This window comes from Camellia sinensis, chromosome 14, assembly GCF_055761805.1.
Source record: "Camellia sinensis isolate YWXY chromosome 14, ASM5576180v1, whole genome shotgun sequence".
Classification (NCBI taxonomy): Eukaryota; Viridiplantae; Streptophyta; class Magnoliopsida; order Ericales; family Theaceae; genus Camellia; species Camellia sinensis.
In genome coordinates this window covers 31,507,085-31,533,579 of record NC_138974.1, presented here as the reverse complement: position 1 = coordinate 31,533,579, position 26,495 = coordinate 31,507,085, and the positions used below count along the sequence as shown (strand labels likewise).

General features: G+C 34.8%; 2 pseudogenes across 1 annotated transcript; both read right to left on the bottom strand.

Annotated features, from left to right (window-relative positions):
• Window positions 1-4,318: 4,318 nt before the first annotated feature.
• On the bottom strand, window positions 4,319-12,549 carry LOC145807409 (uncharacterized; annotated as a pseudogene). Its single transcript, XR_014350462.1, has 6 exons — window positions 12,417-12,549; window positions 12,062-12,286; window positions 5,708-5,981; window positions 5,185-5,346; window positions 4,642-4,725; window positions 4,319-4,548 (listed from the first exon to the last, which is right to left on the bottom strand). The product of XR_014350462.1 is annotated as an uncharacterized LOC145807409 (transcript).
• A 3,875-nt stretch (window positions 12,550-16,424) lies between these two features.
• Window positions 16,425-26,443, bottom strand: LOC114288133 (uncharacterized; annotated as a pseudogene).
• Between the last annotated feature and the right edge of the window lie 52 nt (window positions 26,444-26,495).

Sequence of the window (26,495 nt, the reverse complement as noted above, 5' to 3'; positions counted from 1 at the left end):
AAATAATGAATGAAAATAATAATCAAAATAGTTTTTTTGAAACAACCCATCAAAAAGAAGGTAGGTATTCATATAAAGGGATTTCACAATTTTTGTAGAGCAATAATTTTCTATATCGTTTTTTTGACAAAAATTAAAGGGCCTAGTAGTTAGATTAACAATAACATATTATTCGAGTTGTTCTTATTTGTCATTTAAATAGTACATTATTTGAGAACTACTCTTTCTTATTAGTACCTGATGCTTATGTGCTTATAAGTTTGATTTTTACTTTTTCACAAGCATTCTTATGGATAATTTATAATGTAAAAGTTTTTTTCCCTGTATTGAAAAGCTTTATAATATGTGAAAGTTTGATTTTTTCTATATTTATAATGCTTATGTAAGTTGGGTTTTTTTTCTGTATTTGAGAATTATTTTCTGTATTGAAAAGTGTTTGAAATAGTTTTTTTAGTATTTTTATTATTTATTATTTGGGTTTACCTTGAGGATAATTTAGAAAAAATAATAAGGTGTAATGAGAGTAAAATAAAATTTTAAATAATTAATAAGGTGTACTAATTAGAAATACGTAATAATTTTTTTGGGATGTAAATAGAATCCCCCACGAGAGTCTGAGAAGGCAGGTGAATACAAAACGAGGAGAGCTGTTGGCAGTTGAATTTGGAGCGTTGGGGTATGTTTGGGCAGTAATGCTTGGTGGCCCAAAAATTTATGGTTTGAATGACTCAAATATGTCAAAACAACGTTGTTTTGGGGATAAAACGATGTCGTTTTGATACATTCGAGCCATTCAGGTCATACAAATTCGGGCCACCAAGCATTTTTATGTTTGGGCTTGTTTGGGGTATGTTTGGTTGTTGGGCGTCAAATGGTCTATTCATTTGCTAGGGTTTTCTTATACAGGTTAAGATAATCTGAGTTCTAAAGTAACAGCATCTACATCAAGCTTAACAAATTTTGAATCAAATTATAATTAAAAAATTATTTTTATATTTTACCCAACATTTTTCTGTATGTACATACTATATGAGTCTCTCTATTTTAAAATTTAATTTTGTAAAATATTTATTTTTTTCTAACGTAAATGATCCACTGGATCATTTTGCACATGATCTACTGGACGCTAGGAAAACAAAGCAAGATTTGGTGGTATATGAAAAATTGGTGCAGCAACTGGTTGTTTGGTAGGATGTCTGATCAGTCGTCATTCTTTCTCTAGTCAATTCTCTAGAATAAATAATAAAATATTCAATAATATTAGGTGGTTCGAAAAATTATAATTCGAATAGCTCGAAATACATAAAATAAAGTCGCTTTGTGTGTAAAACGACGTCATTTTAACACATTCGAGTCACGAAAATTCGGGCCACCAAAATTTTTTTTAAAATATTGTATAATATGTGAACAATGTATCGCTATATTAAGCGATATACTGTAACAATATCAAATTTAATTTTGATGTAACTAGGCTGATACGAGAGTAATTTTAAACCTTGCGTTACTAATATAACTCTAAAACTATTCACTTTGTTTGGTTTGAATTTTCTAAAAATACTTTTCAGAAAATTATGTTTTCTTATTTTTAGTATTTTTTTATTTTTACTGAATTTTTTAATATTTTAAGTAATTTTTTTAATTTTTAGACACACCTAACATAAATACACTTAAAAAGTATAATTTTTGTGAAAAAAAATCTTTAAAAAATTTACTAAATACCAAAAATACAAAAAAAAAATATTAAAATTCAATACATTTTTTGTATTTTTGTGTATTTATTAATTTTTTAAAATATATTTTTCACAAATATTTTACTTTTTAGACATATCTAAGTAAGATGCATCTAAAAAATTTTAAAAAAAATACTTAAAATTTTAAAAATATTCACTAAAAATAAAAAAAATACGAAAAACAAAAAACTTAATTTTCAAACAACTTAATTCAAAAAATTCAAAACAAACACGCTGATCATAACTAGACTAATGTTGATGAGAAGATTATTTTTATCTTTATGCAAATTTTAGTACACTTTTTTGTTTTTCTTTTTCAGTTGGATTGTTTTTGTGATTTTTTTTTTTTAAATAGGGCAAATTACAAACACCCCCTCGAGTTTGGTGAAAATACAGATTTCTCCCTGAGGTTTGAGAAATTACATCCCGTCCCTGAGGTTTATATTTTCATAACAAATTGTTCCATGGAGTTTTTATTTTCATACAGATTCCCTCCTAATTTCCCCTAATTTGTTATGAAAATTTGACCCTCATGGGACAATTTGTAATTTCTCAAATCTCAAGGAAGAATCTGTATTTTTACCAAATCTCGAGAGGAGTGTTTGTAATTTGCCCTTTTAAATATGTCAGTGGAGTTTTCAAAAATTAATTATATATTCATAAAAAGATTATGGTTTTATTTTTTAATATTCATAAAATTTATCACTAATTTAAAAGTATATTTCTAAACATACACTAAAATAAAATTACTTTATTTTTTATCACTTGTGTGTATATGTATTTAAATTTTTTTTTTTTAAATGACATCTTTGTCAATCCATCAATTAAAAGAGTCTCACATGATTTTTGAAGTGACATACAGTAATACTTTAGTAATTGAATTTGAATATCAAAAGTTAGATATATGTGTTTGTCAGTGACTATAGTGTCCCCTCAAATGAAATCGAGCGTTTCGCGATGCAATGCAATTTGTGACCCATCAAATGGAATTCTAAACCAATTTGGTGAGTATAGTTTGTGATGTAATTAAAGGATACTGTTAAGTCTGAAGGATTTATTACGGGTTCTATTTTAATAATTTAAATTGTTAATGTATAAAATTCGTCGAGTATTATGTGTTTGAAAAAATTTACGTTAATCGGATATTGATAGTTACGTGATTAAATTAGTTTTGTACAAAAAAAAAAAATAAGCGATGAAAAAATAAATAGTTGATATAAATCTAATCTGATAAAATAGCTATTGATATCCAATCAACATAATTTTTTACAAACATATAATAATCAACAAACTTCACAATTTAAATTATCAAAATAAAATCTATTATAAATCTCCACAAGTCTAACGATACATTCCAGTCCAATCACAAAAGGAAGGAAAGGGCAGCCCAATCTGAAAGTGATATTGCTCACTTTTGTCTACCTGTCAGTGTCAGACTCAGCACTGAATTTGTCCAAATTTGTGTTTGTATTTGTTAATTATTGCAAGTTGATTGAAATGATGAGTATGAGGAAATTAAATGATAGGATTTTCAATATGACATTATTAAATTAGAAATATAAAATAAATCACGTTTGTTTGTGTATAAATATCATCGTATTAGTTTAATTAATTTAATTTATAAAATTAAATTTGAAAAGATTGACTTTTTTATTTTTTTTTAATTTTTTGACTTTTTTAGATTACATTACTTTTTTATTTTTTTATACAAAAAAGTCAAAAAAAATTTAAAAAATCAAAAAAATTATTTTTTTACCATCTTCTCAAAACACCACTCATTTTATAAAGGATGAGTTTGTAAGATTTGTATATTTATATAACTTTTGTCTTGTTCACCTTATTACTATATCATCTTAATACAATTAATCTGCTTTCGTTGCCAGAGAAATCAATCTAAACAAAAATTAGGATAATTCTAATTCATTTTGAACCTGAATTCTCTCACTTGGATGTGCAGTCCGGCCCCTGGCACAGGTTCTATATTCGATAATCCACTCCGCACATTTTTAAGCTGTAAAATGTAAATCATCCATATCTGTAGCAATATTATTAGTAACAAGGAAAATAGAGAATTTCCATAACAGAATTATAAGCTGAATGAAATTCGTAGACCATCTCCAATCCTGAACCAAACTTGGCATCAAATTTAAAATTTGGTGAAAAAAACACTTCTTCATGCTCCAACGGTTTCACCAAATTGATATCAAATCAAGATTTCACCAAAATGAGGACAGGCTCCGCATTTCACCAAAACACTGTGCATGACCGTTGGAGAGACCAACAGGTCGACCAGCCGGTTGACCGGCCGGTTGACCAATCGGTCAACCACCAAATGGTTCAAACAGTTCCAAAAAAAAGGTTCAAACGGTTAAAAAAAAAAAATTCGCCTTACCGGTCGACCACTAAACGGTTCAAACAGTTCAAAAAAATTGATTCAAACAGTTCAAAAAAAAAAAAATTCCTCTTACCGGTCGACCAACCGGTTATCCCTGGAGCAGATTTGATAAAAAGTGAAGCGTTGGAGCCAGTGGTATCAAATTGAGAAAAGCATCCTATTTTAGTTCAGGGTTGGAGATGCTCTTAGCAGAGATACAAAAGGAAATACATTTCGTACATTCATGTCTAATACAAAGAGTAAAAAGCAAACCTTCGAAACATTAACAGCCTTTATTTCAATTGATTCGTACAAGCAAAGACGGGTAATTCCTGGTTAAACCAAAAGAGAACCATCCATTACAGTGACAGCTTTCCCTCGAAGTAGTACTCTCTGACTCTTTTCATCAAAATGGAGGTTCAGTATGCCACCTCGAGGTGATGCCTATATCAAGTAAACAACACAATTAATGAATGAAGAAGGAACACGAGTGGCACAACTGCGCACACACACGTGCAAGAGAGAAAGAGAGAGAACCTGATATGCAACAAAATCACATTTCCCCAGCTTTTTAGACCAATAACCTGCTAGGGCACAATGTGCACTCCCAGTAACAGGATCCTGAAAATTAGCAGCAAGTAACATATGAGGGAGCATCCATCAACTCTATTACAGTTGTAGTAAATTGTTGAATGAGAGTCTGAGTATCACCATTAATCATCCAGCAAAGCAGGGTTATGAAAAAAATATGTGATGCAGATGCTTTTTGTTTGGATGATAAATATCTCTAAAAAAAATTCCCATAAATAAAGATTGAGAAGTGAAGCAAATAGTCAAGGTATGAAGCTTTTCTTACAGTACTATATAGCGAAAAATCTGAAATACTCTCAAGTCAATGGACAGTGTGACAAAAAAATGCGGTCCCATATTATTTTTGTGTTGACAATTTCATTTCAAATTATGACTAGTTAGTTTATTTACAGTTGTTTGGTTTGTTCTTTTACAAATTATAAACAGTGTTTTTTCACTTAATCAAAAGACACCTAGAAAGATGAAAGGAACTGATTTAAACCATATTACCTCCTTCGTCCCCAATTTTGGAAAGAAGCAGCGACTAAAAAAGTCAAACCCAGATCCAGGGGGAGCAAGCCCTGTAATAATTACTCCGCGTCCAGGACATCGTTGTATTTCATCAAATTGGGGCTGTAGATCAGCAACAGCCTTTCCCAATGGGAGCACAACCTGCCAAATGCATTAACATTCACCCCCTTTAAGTACAAAATGAATATCAAGTTAACATCCTTCTTTGAGAGACATCCATGAAGACACTAAGGTTTGAGGGTGCACCCAAATAATATGTCAGATTTATTCAGAATATCTTAGAAAAAACTTCACTCTCACCTCTAAACTGCAACAATCGCTGTTTTCATTTAAATAATAACTACACCTAGTTTAGTCCCAATTTGACGGGGGTCAGGGAGGAGATAAATTGAGTACACACCCAACCTCCAGCATAATTTGCACAACCTTTCAATCATTTACTTCAAATAAAAAGTTGCATAATTATGAATAATTAAGCAAAGAATGCAAAAGGAATGATTACATAGAGGTCTTTTTCAATAGTTGTCATCTTTAAGTCAATCACAGAAGCACCACTCAAGGCTTTAGAAACTGATGAAACCTCAGCAGAATCAAAATCAACCAGTGGAACTATCGGAAAATCCAACTCAATTAAGAAGCAATCTTGTGATTCTGGAACTCTTTTAGCAGTCAAAACTCCTGACAGTGTCAGAAACTTGATTTTGTTGGCATTTACCAAACCAGAAGTGAACAGAAAGTGTGCAGCTGCCAAAGTTGCATGAACCACAAAGTTGAACCTGCAAGTCAACATGAATTTCATGTCCAGGTTAAATTACTCCCTACTATGGACATAGCTATTGAAACACAACCCTCAATTGACTAAACTATAAAGATCAATCCATGCAGCATTTGGGGAAGACTGATGAGTCACCATACATCACAAGAACGTCTCCAATAATTCATCAAATTCAAATTTGATGAAAAAATGGCTAATAGTATGCTCTAACCATTTCATCAAACCTATATCAAATCAAGAGCCAGACAATTTTTGTTGGGTATACCTCCTTATTGGAGTGTGGGACCCAATTGGTTTGTTAAAGAGTTTCAATTTGACTTGGTTTAGGTATAATATATTTTTATATATTATATTTGTGGAGATCCAATTCAATTTGGACACAATTAGGTTTGATTACAAAACCCTAGATTCACAATATATACATATATATTGTTTATGTTGTTTTTGCTCCGTGGATGTTGTGAAGAAAAAGTGGCAGCAAATACATCTTTTCCTTGGTGAAATAATACTTGGGTGGAATAGTGTGGCTGCCAATTGATTCTTCTTGGTGAGATAATGTGCTGCGGCTGATTGAGAGCAATTCAGTGGAGTCAAACGTTTGGGTCAGTTCTACTTCGTGCGGTTCGGCTTTCGGTTCTATTTTGGTTTGTTATTTTGGATCTTCATCAACTCTGATTCTGAAGATTTTGGTTCATCTTATTGGTGAGGTCTTTCCTCTTTGTTTATTTGTGATTATTTGGAATTCACCTAAGGGTGATTTTGTGAGACCATTGGTGTCTCGTTTGTAATCGTTTGGAACTTATTTGGTTGATAGTGGAATCGGATTTCGATCCCGTGGACGTACCTCACATTGAGGGAACCACGTAAAATTCTTGTGTTGCTTTTGATTTAATTTTTCCGCATTAGATTTTATTCCCATTGATTGATTTACTTGTGGGGAATCACATCGATTTTCCCTAACAACTGGTATCAGAGCTTACGGTCTATTTGGGTTTAATTATTTGTGTAAATCAATGGAGGGGAATGTGGGTCGTATGTCTAGCTTCAATGGAAGCAATTGGGTAACTTGGAAAACTAAAATGGAGGACCTATTATTTTGTAAAGATTTATATGGACCCATTGAGGGTGATTCTGGAAAATCCGAGGGTATGAAAGATGATGAATGGAATAGGCTTAATCGAAAAGCCGTTGGTGTTATCCGTCAATGGATTGATGACAGTGTGTTTCATCATGTTGCTACTGAAACTTCAGCACATGATTTATGGAAAAAATTAGAGGGTCTTTATGATAGGAAATCAGCTACAAATAAAGCTTTTCTGTTTCGTAAGTTGGTTAATTTAAAATATAAAGAAAGCAGCCCTATTCCGGAACATCTGAATGAAATAAAGAGTATTGTTAACCAACTTGCTTCTATGAAAATTGTTTTTGATGATGAGTTGCAGGCTTTGATGCTACTTAGTTCCTTGCCCGAAAGTTGGGAGACTTTGGTTGTGACCGTCAGTAATTCGGCACCTGATGGAGTTGTCACAATGGGCCAAGTCACTAGTAGCCTGTTGAATGAAGAAACTAGAAGAAAATCAGCGGGTTCCTCTCATTCAGAAGCATTTGTTGTGAGAGGCCGAAGCAAAACAAGGGGGAGGAGTAAGAGTCCTCATGGTCGTGATCAAAGCCGTGACAAATCGAAAGATGGTTCTTTTTCAAAGAAAGACATTGAGTGCTATTATTGCCATGAGAAAAGGCACATGAAGCGAGAATGCCGAAAACTCAAGAACAAGGAGAAAAGGCGTGATAAAAGTGTGGATAAGAAGCAAGAAGACACAACAGCAGTTACTACCAATGGTGATCTCATGGTCGTTTGTGAAGATGATTGCATCAATTTTGTGGGCCAAGAGAGCAATTGGGTGATTGATTCTGGTGCTTCTTTTCATGTGACTTCTCGAGTTGATTTCTTCACTACCTACACTGCAGGAGATTATGGTTCTGTTCGAATGGGTAATGAAGGTTTGTCCAAGATTATTGGTATGGGTGATGTTTGCTTGGAAACAAATTTGGGTTGCAAGTTGTTGCTTAAAGATGTGAGGCATGTTCCCGACATTCGTCTCAATTTGATCTCTACTGGGAAGCTAGATGATGAAGGCTTCAACAACAAATTTGGTGATGGAATATGGAAGCTCACGAAGGGTTCTTTGGTGGTGGCTAAGTGCAAGAAGACTCATACACTTTATTCGATGCAAGGAAAAATTTGTAAAGGTGTTGTCAATGCACTTCAAGATGATACTTCTACCGAATTATGGCACAAGCGGCTTGGCCACATGAGTGAAAAGGGGTTGCAAGTTTTGTTCAAGAAAGAGCTTCTACCCGGTTTGAAAGGTACACATCTTAAAACTTGTGTTCATTGTTTGGCGGGTAAACAACATAGAGTTTCTTTTCATAAAAATATTGCCTCTAGAAAAGAAAATGTTTTGGAGTTGATTCATTCGGATGTTTGTGGTCCTTTAAAAGCTAGAACACATAGTGGTGCATTTTATTTTGTTACTTTCATTGATGATTATTCAAGGAAAGTTTGGGCTTTTCTACTAAAAACTAAAGATCAAGTTCTAGAAGTATTTAAGCATTTTCAGGTCATGGTTGAAAGAGAAACAAGGCAGAAATTGAAGTGCATCCGATCAGACAATGGTGGTGAATACATTGGGCCATTTGATGAGTATTGTCGCAGCCAAGGTATTCGGCACCAAAAGACAGTTAAGAAGACTCCTCAACAAAATGGAGTTGCCGAGAGGATGAACCGCACCATTGTGGAAAGAACAAGGTGTTTGCTTTCACAAGCTAAATTGCCAAGATCCTTTTGGGGTGAGGCATTGAAGACAGCGGTTGACGTGATCAATTTGTCTCCTTCCTATCCTTTGAATGGTGATGTTCCAGAAAGAGTTTGGACCGGTAAAGATGTATCTTATGAGCACTTGAGAGTGTTTGGTTGTCGAGCTTTTGTTCACATTCCAAAAGATGAGAGGTCCAAGCTTGATAGCAAGTCAAGACAATGTATTTTTCTTGGCTATGGGCGTGATGAATTTGGGTATAGATTGTGGGATCCGGTCGACAAGAAAGTCATTCGAAGCCGTGATGTTGTGTTTCTTGAAGACCAAACAATTGAAGACTTTGGCAAAGGTGATCAACCGGAGCCAAAAACTAGTGATCTCATTGACATGGATTCATCTCCTTCATCTTCAGTTGATGATGAAAACGGGGGAGATGTGCAGCCACCTATTGAAAATGTAGAGGATGATGCTAATTCTAATGAAGTTGAGCCAGAAATTGAGGAAGAGAATCCAACTCAAGAACCGCCACCACAACTTGAGTTAAGAAAATCTACAAGGGACCGACAACCTTCAAGGAAGTATCCTCCTAATGAATTTGTGTTGATTTCTGATCAAGGGGAGCCTGAGAGCTACCAAGAAGCAATTGAGCATACAAAGAAAGGCGATTGGAAAAAGGCCATGGAAGAGGAGATGAATTCCTTGCTTGAAAACCAGACTTATGATTTAGTGAAGTTGCCTAAGGGGAGGAAAATTCTGAAAAATAAGTGGGTCTTCAAATTGAAGAATGATGGCAAGAATCTGAGGTACAAGGCACGTCTTGTCGTGAAAGGCTTTGGGCAAAAGAAAGGTATTGATTTTGATGAAATTTTCTCGCCAGTTGTAAAGATGTCTTCTATTCGGGTTGTACTTGGCATGGCTGCAAGTATGAACCTTGAAGTTGAGCAACTTGATGTGAAGACCGCATTTCTGCATGGTGACCTTGAAGAAGAAATTTACATGGAGCAACCGGAAGGCTTTGTGGAAAAAGGGAAAGAGAAATTTGTTTGCAAATTGAAGAAAAGTTTGTATGGCCTCAAGCAAGCCCCGCGGCAATGGTACAAAAAATTTGACTCTTTCATGATGAATAATGGTTTTTCTAAAACCACTTCGGACCATTGTGTGTTTGTGAAAAATTTTCCAGATGGTAAATTTATTATTCTTTTGCTTTATGTTGATGACATGTTAATTGTGGGTCAAGATTCTACCATGATAAACAAGTTGCAATTGGAGTTAAGCAAGTCTTTTGCTATGAAAGATTTGGGACCGGCAAAGCAAATTCTTGGTATGAAAATTGTTCGTGATCGCAAAGAGGGGCTGATTTGGTTGTCTCAAGAAAGCTACATCGAGAAAGTTCTTGAGAGGTTTAATATGGATAAAGCAAAGCCGGTTGGTTGTCCACTTGCGGGTCACCTCAAGCTTAGTTCGAATCAATGTCCTACAAGTGAGAAAGACAAAGAAGAGATGTTGAAAGTTCCTTATGCTTCAGCAGTTGGTTCTTTGATGTACGCCATGGTTTGTACAAGGCCGGATATTGCTCACGCCGTTGGTGTGGTGAGTCGTTTTCTCTCTAATCCAGGTAAAGAACATTGGGCAGCGGTAAAATGGATTCTAAGGTATCTTCGAGGGACTTCGAAGGTGTGTTTGTGTTTTAGGGATGGTAAGCCGATGCTTGATGGGTTCACAGATTCTGATATGGCTGGTGATGTTGATTCTCGGAAATCTACTTCGGGGTATTTGATGACTTTTGCAGGGGGAGCTGTGGCATGGCAATCTAAATTACAAAAATGTGTTGCTCTCTCAACTACCGAAGCTGAATTTATTGCTATTACAGAAGCTTGCAAAGAAGAGTTATGGTTGAAGAAATTTTTGCAAGAGTTGGGTTTGAAGCAAGAAAGGTATGTACTTTATTGTGATAGTCAAAGTGCTATTCACTTGAGCAAAAATTCAACTTTTCATTCGAGATCGAAACACATTGATGTGAGATACCATTGGATTCGTGATGTGTTAGATTCGAAATTGTTACAACTCGAAAAGATTCACACAGATGATAATATTTCAGATATGTTGACAAAGACTTTGTCGAGGGACAAACATTTGAAGTGTCGAACTTTGGCGGGTATGGTTGATGTCTCCACCTAAGTCGGTAGGGGGAGAATTGTTGGGTATACCTCCTTATTGGAGTGTGGGACCCAATTGGTTTGTTATTTTGGATCTTCATCAACTCTGATTCTGAAGATTTTGGTTCATCTTATTGGTGAGGTCTTTCCTCTTTGTTTATTTGTGATTATTTGGAATTCACCTAAGGGTGATTTTGTGAGACCATTGGTGTCTCGTTTGTAATCGTTTGGAACTTATTTGGTTGATAGTGGAATCGGATTTCGATCCCGTGGACGTACCTCACATTGAGGGAACCACGTAAAATTCTTGTGTTGCTTTTGATTTAATTTTTCCGCATTAGATTTTATTCCCATTGATTGATTTACTTGTGGGGAATCACATCGATTTTCCCTAACAATTTTTTCACCAAATCAAGGATACACCAAATCCTTCACCAAATTCTCAAAACATTCATATTTTTAATCAGATTTGATGAGATCTTAAAAAGAGCAAGGATTGGAGATGTCTTCTATTATCAAAAGGAGAATTCTATCATACACACCCTTATCATTTGCACCTTAGTTATGTCATTTTCTTATTTAGATATGACCAATTTTTTTATTTTTTTCTTTAGTTATGAGATTGTTTTGAGATTTTTTTGATTATAGCCTTTTTTTTCTTTTTTTCTTTTTTTTTTCTAAAGTTATGACTCAATAAGTGCACACCTTGAAGGGTTGTGCACCATAGTCTTTCCCAAAAAATGGTTAAAACAGATTTTTAGGTTAATTTTGGAGGTGAGGGAAAAAAGAAGAAGAAGAAGTGTTCTATATCATCAAGGTTTAAACCAAATTTTCACACAAATTTAATGAAAAAAGAAGAGAGAGTTAAAGATTGGAGATGAGCCAACTACTCTTCAGATTAAGTTGAAAAGAAAGCAAGTAACAATCTGAAATGAATCAATCAAAATTAAAAGAAATCTAACACCAAAACGAAGTCGTCAATTATGCAAGTAATTTAAGTTGCCAAATTAGAAGATTGCGCAATTCGGAGTGCATGTTTAGGATTCTTTTACTTGCACAATTCGAGGTTATATTTCAATTTCTCAGCAACCAAACGGTAGTGAAGTGACCTCGGCAACTGGAGTGAACCATCTGAGGCGGAACCGAGGGTTTGAGGTTGAGTGGGACGAGTCTTGAGTCTCCGAGTCGGAGTCAGTGATCCGAGTCAAGTAACAGGTTTCAGAAAGGTTGAACTCAGTAGCAACAGCTTGCAACCACTCATCGTCTCTCTCTTCCTCCAACAAACAAATCGCCGCCGGGTTTCCCTTGAACGGCGAGTCCGTGAACGCATCGACCTAATCCAACAACTCGAGTCGGTGAGTCACTCACTCACAACAACAAAAAGCACAAAATGTTGTGTATACAAATACAAAGTCCATATGATTGTAGAGAGAGAGAGAGAGAGAGAGAGAGAGAAGACATTACCACACAGTACTTGACAAGCTTCTTTTCCATCTCAGAAAGTGAGAGAGGGGGAAGAAGATGAATTTATAGCTCCAAAGCACCAATCCCTCTATCTAAGGTTTACTTAAATTATTTTTAAATAAAAATTGGACAAATTACATTTGATATCCTAAAGTTTGTCTTTAATATAAATATTTTTTCACCTTTTAAAAATTACTTCTTCTATTTAGACTTCGTTTGGGAACAAGTTAATTTAGTAATTTTTTGACTATTTGGTTAAAAATATAGGTAAAAAAAACTTGTATGTTTGGGATGACTTTTTGGCTAATTACGAAAAGATGTGCAAAAGGTAGAGAGAAAAGAGAATCTTTGACTTTTTGGTATGGGTTGTTGGCTTTTTGGCTAATTTAGTAACTTTTTGGCTAATTGGCTAAAATAGCCTCTTGCCAAACGAGATGTTTAAACTTTTATTACAATTTATCGTTAATCAACTGTTTAGTTAACTAACGGAAAAAAAAGTAATATAATAAATTAATTTTTTTAAATGCATATTTTATTCTTATTAAAAAAAATTAAAAAAAATATTAGAGGAGTAAAAAAAATTGTAGAGAATTATAAAAATTTATTCAATACATATATTATTATACTATTAAAAATTTAGGTATTGCTATGGTACATAAGTTTTTGTGGTTTTAATAGGCATTTTAAAAAATTAATTTCTTATATTAATTTTTCTCATTAGTTGACTTAATAGTTGATTAACGGAAGGATTAAATTGTAATGAAAATTAAAACCTTCGGGAGGGAATATAATTTTCAAAATGTGAGGGAGTGCTTGTATTAAAGACAAACCTCAAGGGCTGTTAGTGTAATTTATCCATAAAAATTTTAGTTGATATAAAACATTACAATAAATAAAGGGGGTATTATTCTCACTTCAATTTACTCTAAATACACTATTATTTTTATTTTTTTGTCTTTATTATATATAATTACATTAATATATTTTTTATTTGCACATATACCTCAATTATTGAACTATTTTAGTAATTATGTATAACAAAAATAAAGAATGGAGTAAAATTGAGTTTAAAAAAATATATAAATAAATAAAAACTCAAATTGAAGTATAAGTTAAGTAAAAAATTTATTAGTGAGTGATAATTTTTAATTTAAAAAAAAGAGTAAAATGTTACGACTTTTATATTGCAATCCCAAGTGCAGGATGTCGCGAAATAATATAACTCGGAGAGTCCGAGGTCGAATCCACAAGGACCAGTTTGTTCAAAATAATTACCGACCACTCAAATAAAGTAAAGAAAAATATGGTTTTGAATTTTTGAAATGGTAGAATAATTTGAGAAAAATAATTAATTACAAGATAAAATAAGGTGATTATAAAAAAAGGGTGCTAAGGCATCAAGGATCCTCACCAATGCTCTATTTAAAATATTTTAGATTTAATTTATCTAACGCAATTGAAACATACACAAAAGGTATTTTCAATCGGAAGATAAAAACGATTATTCCATATAAAAATTAATTCCAAAAAAATTAATTACTTTCACTGATTGATTACACCATAAAAATCTAATTATTTGATTCGTAAGGAATATCAAGCTTCTAATGTGCCGTGAGTCTACGATAGAATAAGATATTATACAGAATAAAAACTTTCTCCAAATAAATAAACTAATCAATTAAAATAATCTAACATTAAAAAAAATAATAATAATAATTGAATCATAAAATATCTATAAATAAAATATTACGATTTCACCCCTAACCTTAATAAAAAAAAATTAAAACATCATAAAAATAAAAAAGAAAATAATATGTATTAAAAGGTGAAATCTCTGAAATATTTCTGAGGGTTCATTTGGGAAGTGAGTTGGTTTTTTGGCTTTTTGGTTATTTTAGCTTGGGGCTAAAAAACCTGATTTGAGAAGCGCTTTTTTGCTTTTTTTACTTTTTGTGAGAGAAAAAATGTAATGATTATGAGTTAGATGTGATATTTTGTCTTATTGAGCAAAAAATCCTATTTTGTTTTTTTGTGACTATTTTAGCCATAAAAAAAACCAAACCCATACTTCCCAAACAAGCTCTGAATGATCTGTTTTCCCTTACCAAAAATTATTTCGCCTCAATGAGATTGTCGTGTATTTATAATAGGGGTGGGCGCGGGTTAGTTACGGCCACAGAACCTCCAATCCGCCATCCGTCTGCCAGATTGGTGGATTGGAGAAAATCACTCTACATCTGTCCGCCAATCCGGCAGATGTGGATTGAGCGGATTGGCGGATGGATGCGAATCGGTTTGACGGTTTAAAATTTTATAAATTTTCAATATAATTCAACTTGTGCACTTCCTCAAAATAAATAAATTTAAAAAAAAACATTACAATCACTGCATGCCTCATCCAAAGAAAGAAAGTTTGAAACTTTAAAATATTACAATCACTGTTTACCTCATCCACATACTAGAATCATAGCATGCCTCATCCACATAAAGTATTACAATCTGTGGTTCTTAAAATATAAAAACAATTCAAACCACCAAAACTATGAATAGAACAGTAGTAGAGATTGTATGCTTCTGTATTGTTACATCTATATCTGTTTTTTAAAACAAAAATCAACCAACATATATCATCTTATTTATTTATTATTTTTAGAGTTAGATTTAAAAATCAAAAAATATAGATAAATAATTTTTTTTTTCAATTCAAAAAATATATTCAAGTTGAAAATTCTTTTTCAACAGAATATATTCAAAAGAATATTTAAACTCTTTTTAATTGAAAATACAAACAAAATATCTAAATAAATTGAAAACGCAAAATCTTACAAATTACTAGGGGTGCTCAACGTTTGGCGATTCGGTTGCGGCCAAAGGAACCTTAAATCTGACATCCGTCCAAAACTAGACGGATTGAAAAAAATCAATCCGTAACCGTCCGTTTGTCATCACGCATCCATCCAAAATGCGGCAGATCAGTTTTGTTCAATCAATTTGGAAAGATCAATATATCTGCTGCTCACCTCTAATTTATAGATGTCACTGGGGTGGTAAATTTGGATAGATTCTAGTATCATCCAGCCAATATGATTTTTGCATGCACCATTCAATCATTTAAGTCTCTTCATCCACATTGTTCATTGGCTATGTGATGTGGCGGCTCTCTATGGCAAGAGTTTGATTTCAATTTCCATTTTTTTTCTCTAATTGCCATCTAGCCCCAAATTTTATCCTAATTGAAAATTATCTTGTAAAAATTAAAATTAAATCATTAAACTCACAACTAAAAATAAAGTGGGAGAATTAAATTAATAAAAGTGTATTAATGATTAAAAATAATAAAATAATTATACATTTTTAACTATTCATCGCACCCCTCAACTAGCTAATTGCTAGTCCCTAGCAACTAAGGCGCCTACAAAAATATAGTTCTTAACAAAAATATGTAAACCATTTTCGTAGGACAACGCGATTGCATTTGCATATGCAATAAGCCTTTAAACCCCTAAGTTACCCTTAGTGGACGAGTTATAGTCTCATGAGGGTTTCCAAAGATGATACCCACAAACATCCAAAAATTTAACCTCAAAGTCTCCCTTATTTATATGCACAAAGTTCGAGAACAATAGTGATGAATTTCATTATACTAACAAAAGAATCAATCAAAATTTAAAATACTAGCAACAAGTAAAGATAACCCAACATATCCAAAATTCAGGGTGTGTGAATAATCTTAGCCAACATAAACACATTCTTAACCTCAAGGTAAAATGTAACTCAATTGTCTATCTGAAATATGCTTTGACTCAAATCTCACCGGTTTTACACTCAACAATTGAATCACTCAAAATGTGGTGTAAATATCACTCTAAATATATGCCAGCAGAATAATGTAAACCAAAAGCAAAATTTCTCACATATTAACTTGGTTGAAAAATGCTCATAAGAAAGAATAAACAAATAGTCGCATGGAAGGAATGTCAAATACTGAGAATTAACATTCACACATTATTAACTATCCATCATGTCCATATCCAAACCATACCATTCCTAAGATCAAATAAGACTTTTATTTGATTATAATGTAAGGGTAAAGGTGGAAAAATCCAAAAGAGAGTAAAGGTTGAGGTCTTGAGAGTAATGAAGATAAATATAACACAATTTAGGAGATTATTGCAGATAGTTCACTTTTCTAGACCCTTTCAAAAATTCATCTTTTGTGCTTTTTAGTAAGCACACTCCTTTTACCTCCCAAACAACAAATTTCAAGACAAATCAAGACAAGTTGGATGTGGGGTTTAACAAAGAATGGCTAAATATAGGCTCCAATGGGCTTCAAGGGATTAATGTAACAAAGAAAAATATAAAACTCAAAGAAACAAAGATGGACTAAAATCATATCTTAAAAATTGGTATGGTCCTTCAATTTTCATGATCTCAAGGAAATAATAGTGTGATAACAAATAAATGTGTTCACAGTATTTAACCAAGACAAAGAATAATGAGGCTACACAACAACTTAATGCGCTTCCAAAGAAAAATCAAGAGTAAATGTATAATAACCCTCCAAAGAAAAGAATGGCTCGAAACTCATACTGTTAAAAGTCTCCAATATCATTCTTCAAGATTTTTAAGTCACATCCACGTATCAACTAAATATTGTAATCATGTGGCTAAAGTGCAGTGCAAAAGTTCTAAATATGAACACATGAGATACTTTGTCAATGAGGATAGAATAATAAATTTCAACACAATTCTCAAGCTAAGACAACAGAAATATCACAACTAAGCTCAACCACTTTAATGCACATATAAGAGATAACTTTGATTTTTTTTTTTGGGTTTACTAACTTACAACAATGATTCATACCACAAAAAAAAAAAAAAAAAAAAAAGACCACTAATAGCACTAATGCATTGGGAATGCCAAAAAAAAAAAAAAAACCAACAACAACAAGAAGGCATAGACAGTGGACCCCACCCACTGCCACATCATTAGTGGTGCTGTTAGAGCACCACTTTTAGTGCTTTCAACCATTTTTCACTAACTTATTCCAATCAACACAAACTGATAATTAATCCCTCCCCCCAACCTAAACGACGCATTGTCCTCAATGTAAAAAAAAAAAAAAAAAACGAAACAGGAAAGGGTTTATCTTAAATGATGAATCATGTTTGCTTTTCCTGCAATGGGTTCGCAATACCCAAAACAAAACCAAAAAAAAACAAACAAAAACAAAACAAAACAAAAACCAAAAAAACAAAACAAAACAAAACAAAGGAAAGAAATGCAAGATGAAAAAGAAAATTGAATCCTAATTGTTTCATGATCCTGATAAATTGGATCCACAAGTTCCATGGACTCATCCTCAGACGGATAATTTTCCAAAAATGGTTTCAGATGCTGCCTATTCACTTTAAAAACATTACCATTCTTTGGGTTTTCAATTTCAAAAGCTTCAAGAGGAAAAACAGTTTTAACAATGAAAGGGCCAGTTCATCTAGATCTCAATTTACCGGGAAATAAATGTAATCTAGAATTATACAAAAGAACTTTTTGTGAAGGCTCAAAATTTTTCCGAAAAATATGCTTGTCATGAAACACCTTCATTCTTTCTTTGTAAATCCTAGAATCTCATAAGCATCTCTCTGGATTTCTTCTAACTCATTCATCTGCAATTTTCTTAGTGAGCCAGCTTTGTCTAAATTAAAATTGAATGTCTTTATAGCCCAGTATCCCTTATGTTCCAGTTCCACTGGCAAGTGACAATCTTTTCCATAGACAAGTCTATAAGGTGACATACCAAGCGGAGTTTTATAAGTTGTACAATATGCCCAAAGTGCATCGGTTAGTCACAAGGACCAATATTTGCGATTTGAGTTAACTGTTTTTTCCAAAATATTTTTAATCTCCCGATTAGCAAGTTCAGCTTGACCACTTGTCTGTGGGTGATAAGCAGTTGCAACTTTATGAGTAATAAAATATTTTTTCATCAAAACTTCAAAAGACCGATTACAAAAATGCAAACCCCATCACTTACAACGGCTCGAGGAATTCCAAACCTTGACAAAATATTTTCTTTCAAAAATTTTAAAATAGTTCGATGATCATTAAACCTGTAAGGAATTGCCTCAACCCATTTGGAAACATAATCAACAGCAACTAAGATATAAAGATATCCAAAAGATGAAAGAAAATGTCCCATAAAAAATCAATGCCCCAACGGTCAAATAGTTTAATCACTAAAATAGGGTTCAAGGGCATCATATTTCTATGGGTTATCCCTCCTAACTTTTAACAATGCTCACAAGATTTGAAAAAATTATGACTGTCCTTAAAAAGGCTTCGCCAATAAAATCCACACTGCAACAATTTTCTTTGAAGAAAAATGGCCTCCACAAGCTTCAGAATGGCAAAAGGAGATGACACTATTTATTTCATTATTAGGGACACATCTTCTTATGATTTGGTCTGGAAAATATTTAAACAAATATGGATCATCCCAAAAGAAATTCTTTACTTCAACCAAAAATTGCCTCCTGTCTTGTGCACTCCATTGACTCGGGATCATGCTTGTAACAAGATAATTAACAATATCAGCATACCAAGGCATGTCAATAATAATAAACAATTGCTCATCAGGGAAAGTATCTTTTAAGGGCATTGTTTCTATGGAGTCATCAAACATAAGTCGAGACAAATGATCCGCCACAACATTTTCTACTCCTTTTTTGTCTTTGATTGTGATATTGAATTCTTGGAGTAGAAGGATCCACCTAATCAAGCGAGGCTTAGCATCCTTCTTGGCGAGAAGGTACTTTAAAGATGCATGGTCAGTAAATACAACAATAGGTGATCCAACTAAATAAGCACAAAATTTGTCAAGAGAAAATAGTACAACTAGCAACTTTTTTTCTGTGGTAAAGTTGTTCATTTGGGCATTATTCAAAGTTTTACTAGCATAGTAAATGACATATAGCTTTTTGTCCATGCGTTGTCCCAAAACAGCTCAAACTGCATAATTACTAGCATCACACATAATTTCAAAAGATAAAGACCAATTAGATGGTTGCATGATAAGGGCAGAAATAAACATGGTTTTCAATTTTTCAAAAGCCTCTTGACATTTATTAGTCCATTCAAAAGGTGCATCTTTTAATAAGAGATTACATAACGGTCTAGATATAGTACTAAAATCCTTAATGAATCTCCTATAAAAACTTGCGTGTCCTAAGAATGATCTAACATCTTTAACAGTCTTAACGGTAGATAGATTTGCAATTAACTCAATTTTAGATTTATCTACCTCAATTCCTTTGGAAGAAACAATGTGTCCTAGTACAATCCCGAAAGTAACCATGAATTTGCACTTCTCCCAATTTAACACAAGGTTCTTTTCTTCACACCTGGACAAAACTTTCTGTAAATTTGTTAAACAATCATCAAAACAAACTCCAAATACAGAAAAATCATCTATAAAAACTTCTAAAAATTGCTCCACCATATCACTTAAAAATACTTAGCATGCCCCTTTGAAAAGTGGTTGAAGCGTTGCATAATCCAAATGGAATCCTTCGAAAAGCAAAAGTACCAAAAGGACATGTAAAACTGGTTTTTTCTTAGTCCTCTAATGAAATTTCAATTTGGTAATATCCCGTGTACCTATCTAGGAAACAATAAAATGCATGTCCAGCTACCCTTTCTAAAATTTGGTCCAAAATGGCAAAGGGAAATGGTTTTTCCTAGTCATGGAATTTAATTTTCTATAGTCAATGCACATATGCCAACCCGTAACAACACGAGTTGGAATCATCTCATTGTTCTCATTTTTACCACAGTTATTCCAGACTTCTTGGGTACTACTTGTGTGAGACTTACCCATTTACTATCAACTATGGGATAAATGATCCCCACATCTAATAGCTTAAAGACCTCTCCTCTCACAACATCTTTCATTATAGGATTCAACCTACGTTGTATCTCCCTCGATAGTTTGGCATTTTCTTCCAAGTAAATTCTATGAGTGCACACTAAGGGACTAATTCCTTTAATGTCTGCAATGGTCCATCCTATTTCCCCTTTATGTTGTCTCAAAACATTAAGTAATTTACCTTCTTGCACACAGTCAAGTTTAGAAGATATTACCACTGGATATGTGTCCTCGAATCCTAAAAATGTATACTTCAACTCTGCAGGCAAAGGTTTCAACTCAAGTTTTGGTACTTGTTCACTTGATGGCAAAGGCTTACTGTAGACGTCCCCGAACGTCCCGGGAGGGAATCCCATTTTGTTCAATTGGGGCTCACTACAGTTCGGACTCAATGTCACGGTCCTGTATCTAATCTCATGGAGTGAAATACAAGACCGATGAATCATCAAAGAGTCCAAATCCGGCAAATCGTTTTGAAAAACTGATTTTTAGAAAGAAGTGCCAAACATGGACTGCTTTGCCAGATGCAAAGTCGCCACCTAAATATTTTATTTTGGGGAAATTTAGGAAACCCTGACTCGTGCCTAAGGCCACGTGTCCGTCATCACCAAAGTTGCCTCGCCTCGGGAACTTGGGTACGATTGGGGAAGGTCACTTCGTGAGCACCCCCGTTCGCCCGATCAAAGATCGGCCTCTACTAACCATGATATTGAGTTTTGAAAACATGTGTGTTCTTATTCCGGTTAATTAGCTAGAATTTACTATGTGATACGCACAACACACACGTATAGACTAGATCGCCTAATTTGGAACAAAGCATCGCATACCCGTCTGTTTTTTAAACTAGTTTGAAGTTTGCTACTCGCAAGTAGGCTAAAACACGGGTTTCGACGAATTTATTCCAATTCAAGCAACCCAACCTTCACCCACAGGCATTCAGGCAGTTATATCACATAAGCAAATAGCCTCATGGTAAGCATGCTGTCATGTTAACACTCACATACATGCAAGATGCTAAAGCACAAATACTCACAGTGTACTCCGAGCCAAAACAATGAACATGTTAGTAATCAAATGTATGATCCAAGTCCATGTTAAAAATGGCTAATGCATCGCAGGCAAAATGCAACTAGAATAGGCTCGGCTAATCTAAAGTGGCATATGAGATGTGACAATTCAACACATGTATTCAACTTGAAATTTGAAACACTATGCAGTTAGTATGATGAGCCGAGCCCGGTGCATACAATACTGATGAATGATGCAAACATGCATAGCATAAGGATGCTAATTGAAACGTGCCCTAGAACTAACCATCGTAAGCGGTTAAGTAAAAGGGAGAAAGAAGTGGAGGTTGGAAGACATGCATCACACACACGCACGCTTATTACACAATTGCGCCCTCTCGAGGGACCGAAAGAATAGTACAAACCAAATAAATAATTAACTACTCTAGCTAATTAATTATTACAGACCACTTAACTAGTTAAGCAAATTAACTAAGCTAATAAAGCGGTAAAACAGCCTTGGGAAGAGGGATAAATGCACGCATGCTCGGCTCCGCCCTGAAATCCATCGCCATGCTCATGCTGCCTCTGTTTGCATTGTTTTCCTCTTCTGAAGACTGCACACGTTTCCAAATTGCTTCTGAAATACTCCCTAAGAGTTGTGGGAGGCCACCGACCAAGAGGGAGCACCACCGGCCATGGAATTATGATCATCGACCAAAAATTAGATCAACAGCTGGGTATTGATAGTCGGCCAGCACTGAAAGTTGCCGACCGGTCATTTCTTCCTGCAGAATACTGGTTTGCTGCAACAGAGGACAGACAAGACATGGCAATTCATTTTTAAAGCAATTTATGCACCACCACCCTCCTCAGCATGTTTGAGACTTAGAGGAGCATGGTTCTCGACCCTCAGGCCATCAATAACGCATTTCAATGCATGATGGCCCAAAAGAGTCAAGCGTGCAATTCGATATCAAATGAAATGCACAAAACGCATAAGGGACCTTAACCTCTATCATGTGTGATCAAGAGGCAAGGCAATGCACACACAATGCCATGCAACCTAAGCATGCAAACAACTCAAGCATGTGAACAAGTATGTAATCAACATATCAAATACATGACAAGATGCAAGCTAACAAGGATGCAAAATGCAACTTAAGCATGCAACGACATGCAATGAGCAAAGTATGCAACAACATACAAGGCGAGCATGCAACAACATGCAAATGATGGACTTACACCAAGAAGGACAGCTCTCTAATAGGTCCAAAACAGTGGCCAATATGATACAACAAAAGCATGGAATAGATATGCAAACATGCATGTACAAAGGCCTATCATCTAAGGCATAAAAGAGGCAACTCTTAAACACATTTAAAAGAGACTAATATGGACAAATGACAAGCATGCTAAGCTCTAAAATCATATTAAGAGTGGTGCCAAACCAATCAAACTACCCAAGTAAAGCATGCAAGGGAGTCCCAAAAACTTGAGGCTAGCCGAGGGGTTCAAGCCATGACCATATCAACCATGCCCCAAAAGGCCAAGAGGACTTAAAACAGTCCCAAGACAAACCAAAACAAGGTTAGAGCATGCATGGAACAAAGCCAAAACATGCTAAGAAACGGGCCCAAAACAAAGGGTATTCAAAGCTACAAAAGGGAGCATTGCTCTACACCCATCACAACCAAACATGGCATGGATTATTCAATGCAAAGCAAAATCATATCATGCCAAAATAAGCCCCAAAACCCACTTAGATGGCATCTAAATGGCCTACACATGATGACATACATGATGGTCCAAACATGGAGCATAAAATAGCAACTCTTTAAGGCATCAAAGGAGCATCAAATGTAAGTAAGCGAGCATGCCATATGGACTGAAATGACATGGTAAGTGACTCCAAATCACTGAAATGAGCTAAGTAATGCATGCTAGGGGGGTCAAAACTCAAAGCCTACAAGCTAGATTGCATGGTAGCTATACAAAGTAAGTCATGGACAACCAAAACAACCAAAATCAGAGCTCAAACATGTTAAAACAAGGCTAGAAACTTCACAAAGTTGAGCCAAAATCATGCTAAAAACACATGTTATAACATGATGCATGTTAAGGCCAAAACATGGGATTACAAGACAAGTGTATGGAGCATACATGGCATGTCTAAACCAACTTTGGACAGAGGTAAATCATGGCAAAATAATACCAAATATCAACTAAGACATGGCCAACATGAACTTAAACAAGGTGCTCACACATGAGGCAAATATGACAAGTATTGAAGACAACACGGAGAGGGGATGGCCCTCTCCTTCTTAGGACCTCAAAACACCATCCCCACCACTAAAATCCCTCTGGATTTCAGTGGTGAGAAGGCCAATACAAGGTGGTCCCGGAGCTCACAAAAAAGGCACAAAAATGAGGCCAAACAAGGCCTAAGAGGGGGTAAACAACCCCAAACACCAAAGTAATCTTAAACAACTATTTTAAGCACTTAAAAATAGAACTTTTATCAGTTATAACTTAAGCTTAAAAATAGATGCAAGATAGGCTAAAAGCTTGTGCAAAAAAGGAGAATCTAAAGCAAGGAACTCACCCTTGTAGAACCTCTTCAAGAACCAAGCTCCAGCAGGTTTCTCTGATGAAAATCAGCTCAAGAACCTTAACAACAACCCTCTAATGCCTCAGCAACCCAAGGGTAGTGTAATGCTAGGTGTTCAAGTGCAAAACTAAGACACAAACTCACTTTTGAGGCACAAAATGGGATCAAATAAGGGAATATAGATACAAAGTTGTATCTCACTCTCTAACCCTAATTCTCTAAACCCTGGAGGAAGGAGGAGAAGCCCTCCTCTTATAGAGGTTCAATTCTAAAGCTTCTAAGAGAAGCTAACCAAGAGGCAAATCCCTCCATACACGTGTATGGAGGGGTGTATTGTGGATGCCAGCTATTACAACTGGCATAAAATATCTGCCAAAAGCAGATGGAAAGGGGTCGACCAGCAGAAATGGCCGATTGACCAACAAAATGGGCTGACCGACCAAAAACAATGCCGACTGACCAAAATATTTGGCCGGTAGCATGAAAACAGGGCCGGTGGCCTCAAGCCAAGGCCGGTAAAGTGTGGGGATGGCCAACAAGCCATTCCCTGCCCTCAGAAGCAAAAACACAAGTGTTTGGTATATAACCAAGCACAAAACAGATAAGTTGAGAGATCTTGAGGCAAGGCGCGTAGCTGAGACCTCCGACAACTCAAAACGAACACGAACATGGATGATCATCAAATGTTCAAATGATGACGTCTAAGTCTTGAGGACGGTCAAAAATGGGGGGTCTACACTTACTCACAGAAGTTGGCAACTGCTTAAACTTTGGCTTCCATTTGTAGTCTTTCAATTCCTATGCAGATTCCAATAAAGAATAAATGTTGCAATTTTCGAATCTTCATCAAAATCACAAGAATTAACTAAGGAAGATTCCAGTGGATCAGAAAAATAGGAGTTATTGAAATGCTTTTCAACAAATGTATCAATCAAGTTCACTTTTTCAATCTCATCACTATCCCTTGGTTGTTTGCAAATATTGAGAATATTCAACTCCAAAGTCATATTACCAAAAGATAATTTCATCACATCATTTCTACAATTAATCAAAGCATTGGAAGTTGCAAGAAATGGACGACCTAGAATGACAGGAATTTGTGTGTGTATGCAAAACAGAATGTGTGTCCAATACAATTAAATCGATAGGGAAATAGAAGTTATCTATTTGAACCAATTCCACAATTCCCCTTAGTATTTTCACAGAACGATCTGCAAGTTGGAGTGTAATGGTAGTTGGTTTAAGCTCTCCTAAGGCCTAACTATTTATAAATTGTATATGGTAAAAGGTTCACACTTACCCCAAGGTCAAGCAAAGCTTGCTCTATCTGATAGTTCCCAATCACACAAGAGATTGTGGGGCATCCTGGATCCTTAAACTTTGGTGGGGAAGTTTGCTGAATTATTGCACTCACTTGTTCTGTCAAAAAGGCTTTCTAATGTACATTAAGCTTTCACTTGACTATACACAAATCTTTCAAAATTTTGGCATATGACGGGATTTGTTTTATTGCATCCAACAGGGAGATGTTTATTTTGACTTGCTTGAAAAGCTCAAAAATCTCAGCATTTTGATTTGATATCTAAGGGGGCTGCAATCTTTAAGGAAAAGGAGCAGGGAGCAGGAATCGGACATTTCATTTCTTCACTTGACTTGGACTTGTCAATATCATCACCACTCTTTGATTTTGAAATACCCTTAGGCTTTAGGGCCTTCATAGGCATAGTTTTATCAATAATTTTTCCACTATGAAGTGCAGTAATAGATTTGACATGTTTAAGCTGAGTGTCAGAAGATGAAGAATCACTCACACCATATTGTCCTTGTGGGTTGGGTTGAGCTTGAGCAGGAAATTTACCTTTTTCTTGAATGCTCAATGAAGATGTCAATTTGGTGAGAGTGTTCTTAACGTCATTTATTGCCTGAGATGTCTGATTATTTATCACTATCTGGCCTTGCATGAATTGTTGCAATGTATCCTCAAGGTTATTCTTTGGCGGGGGAGCATATGGAACAAATTTATAATGTCCTTGGGGTTGTGGGGGTAGTGCAACATTATTACTCCTTGAACTAAAATTTGGGTGATTCCTCCATCCTGGATTGTAAGTCTCAAAATAGGCGGATGAAACAGGCTTTTTAAAAGTGTTTATAGCATTTGCTTGATCATGCAACAGCTCCTTAAAAGCTGGAATAATTGGACATTCATGTATTAGGTGTCCCATGGTCTTGGAAATTTTCATTAACTTTCCTTAATTCCATGGCCTCTACTTTTTTGGTCAAAGTAGCTATTCTTGCACTTAAATCATCTTCATCTTTTAGTTGGTACTTACCACCACCAAAAACTGTAGAAGAAGGCTTGGTTTTACTAGAATGTCCTAGAGTATCAGTGGTATCCCAAGATTGGGCATTCTCTGCTAGTAAATCAAAGTACTCAAAAGCTTCATCCGAATCTTTATTCAAAAATTCACCGTTACACATCATCTTTACCAATTGGCGCATTTGAGGAGTCAAACTTTTCTTAGAAAAAATCAAT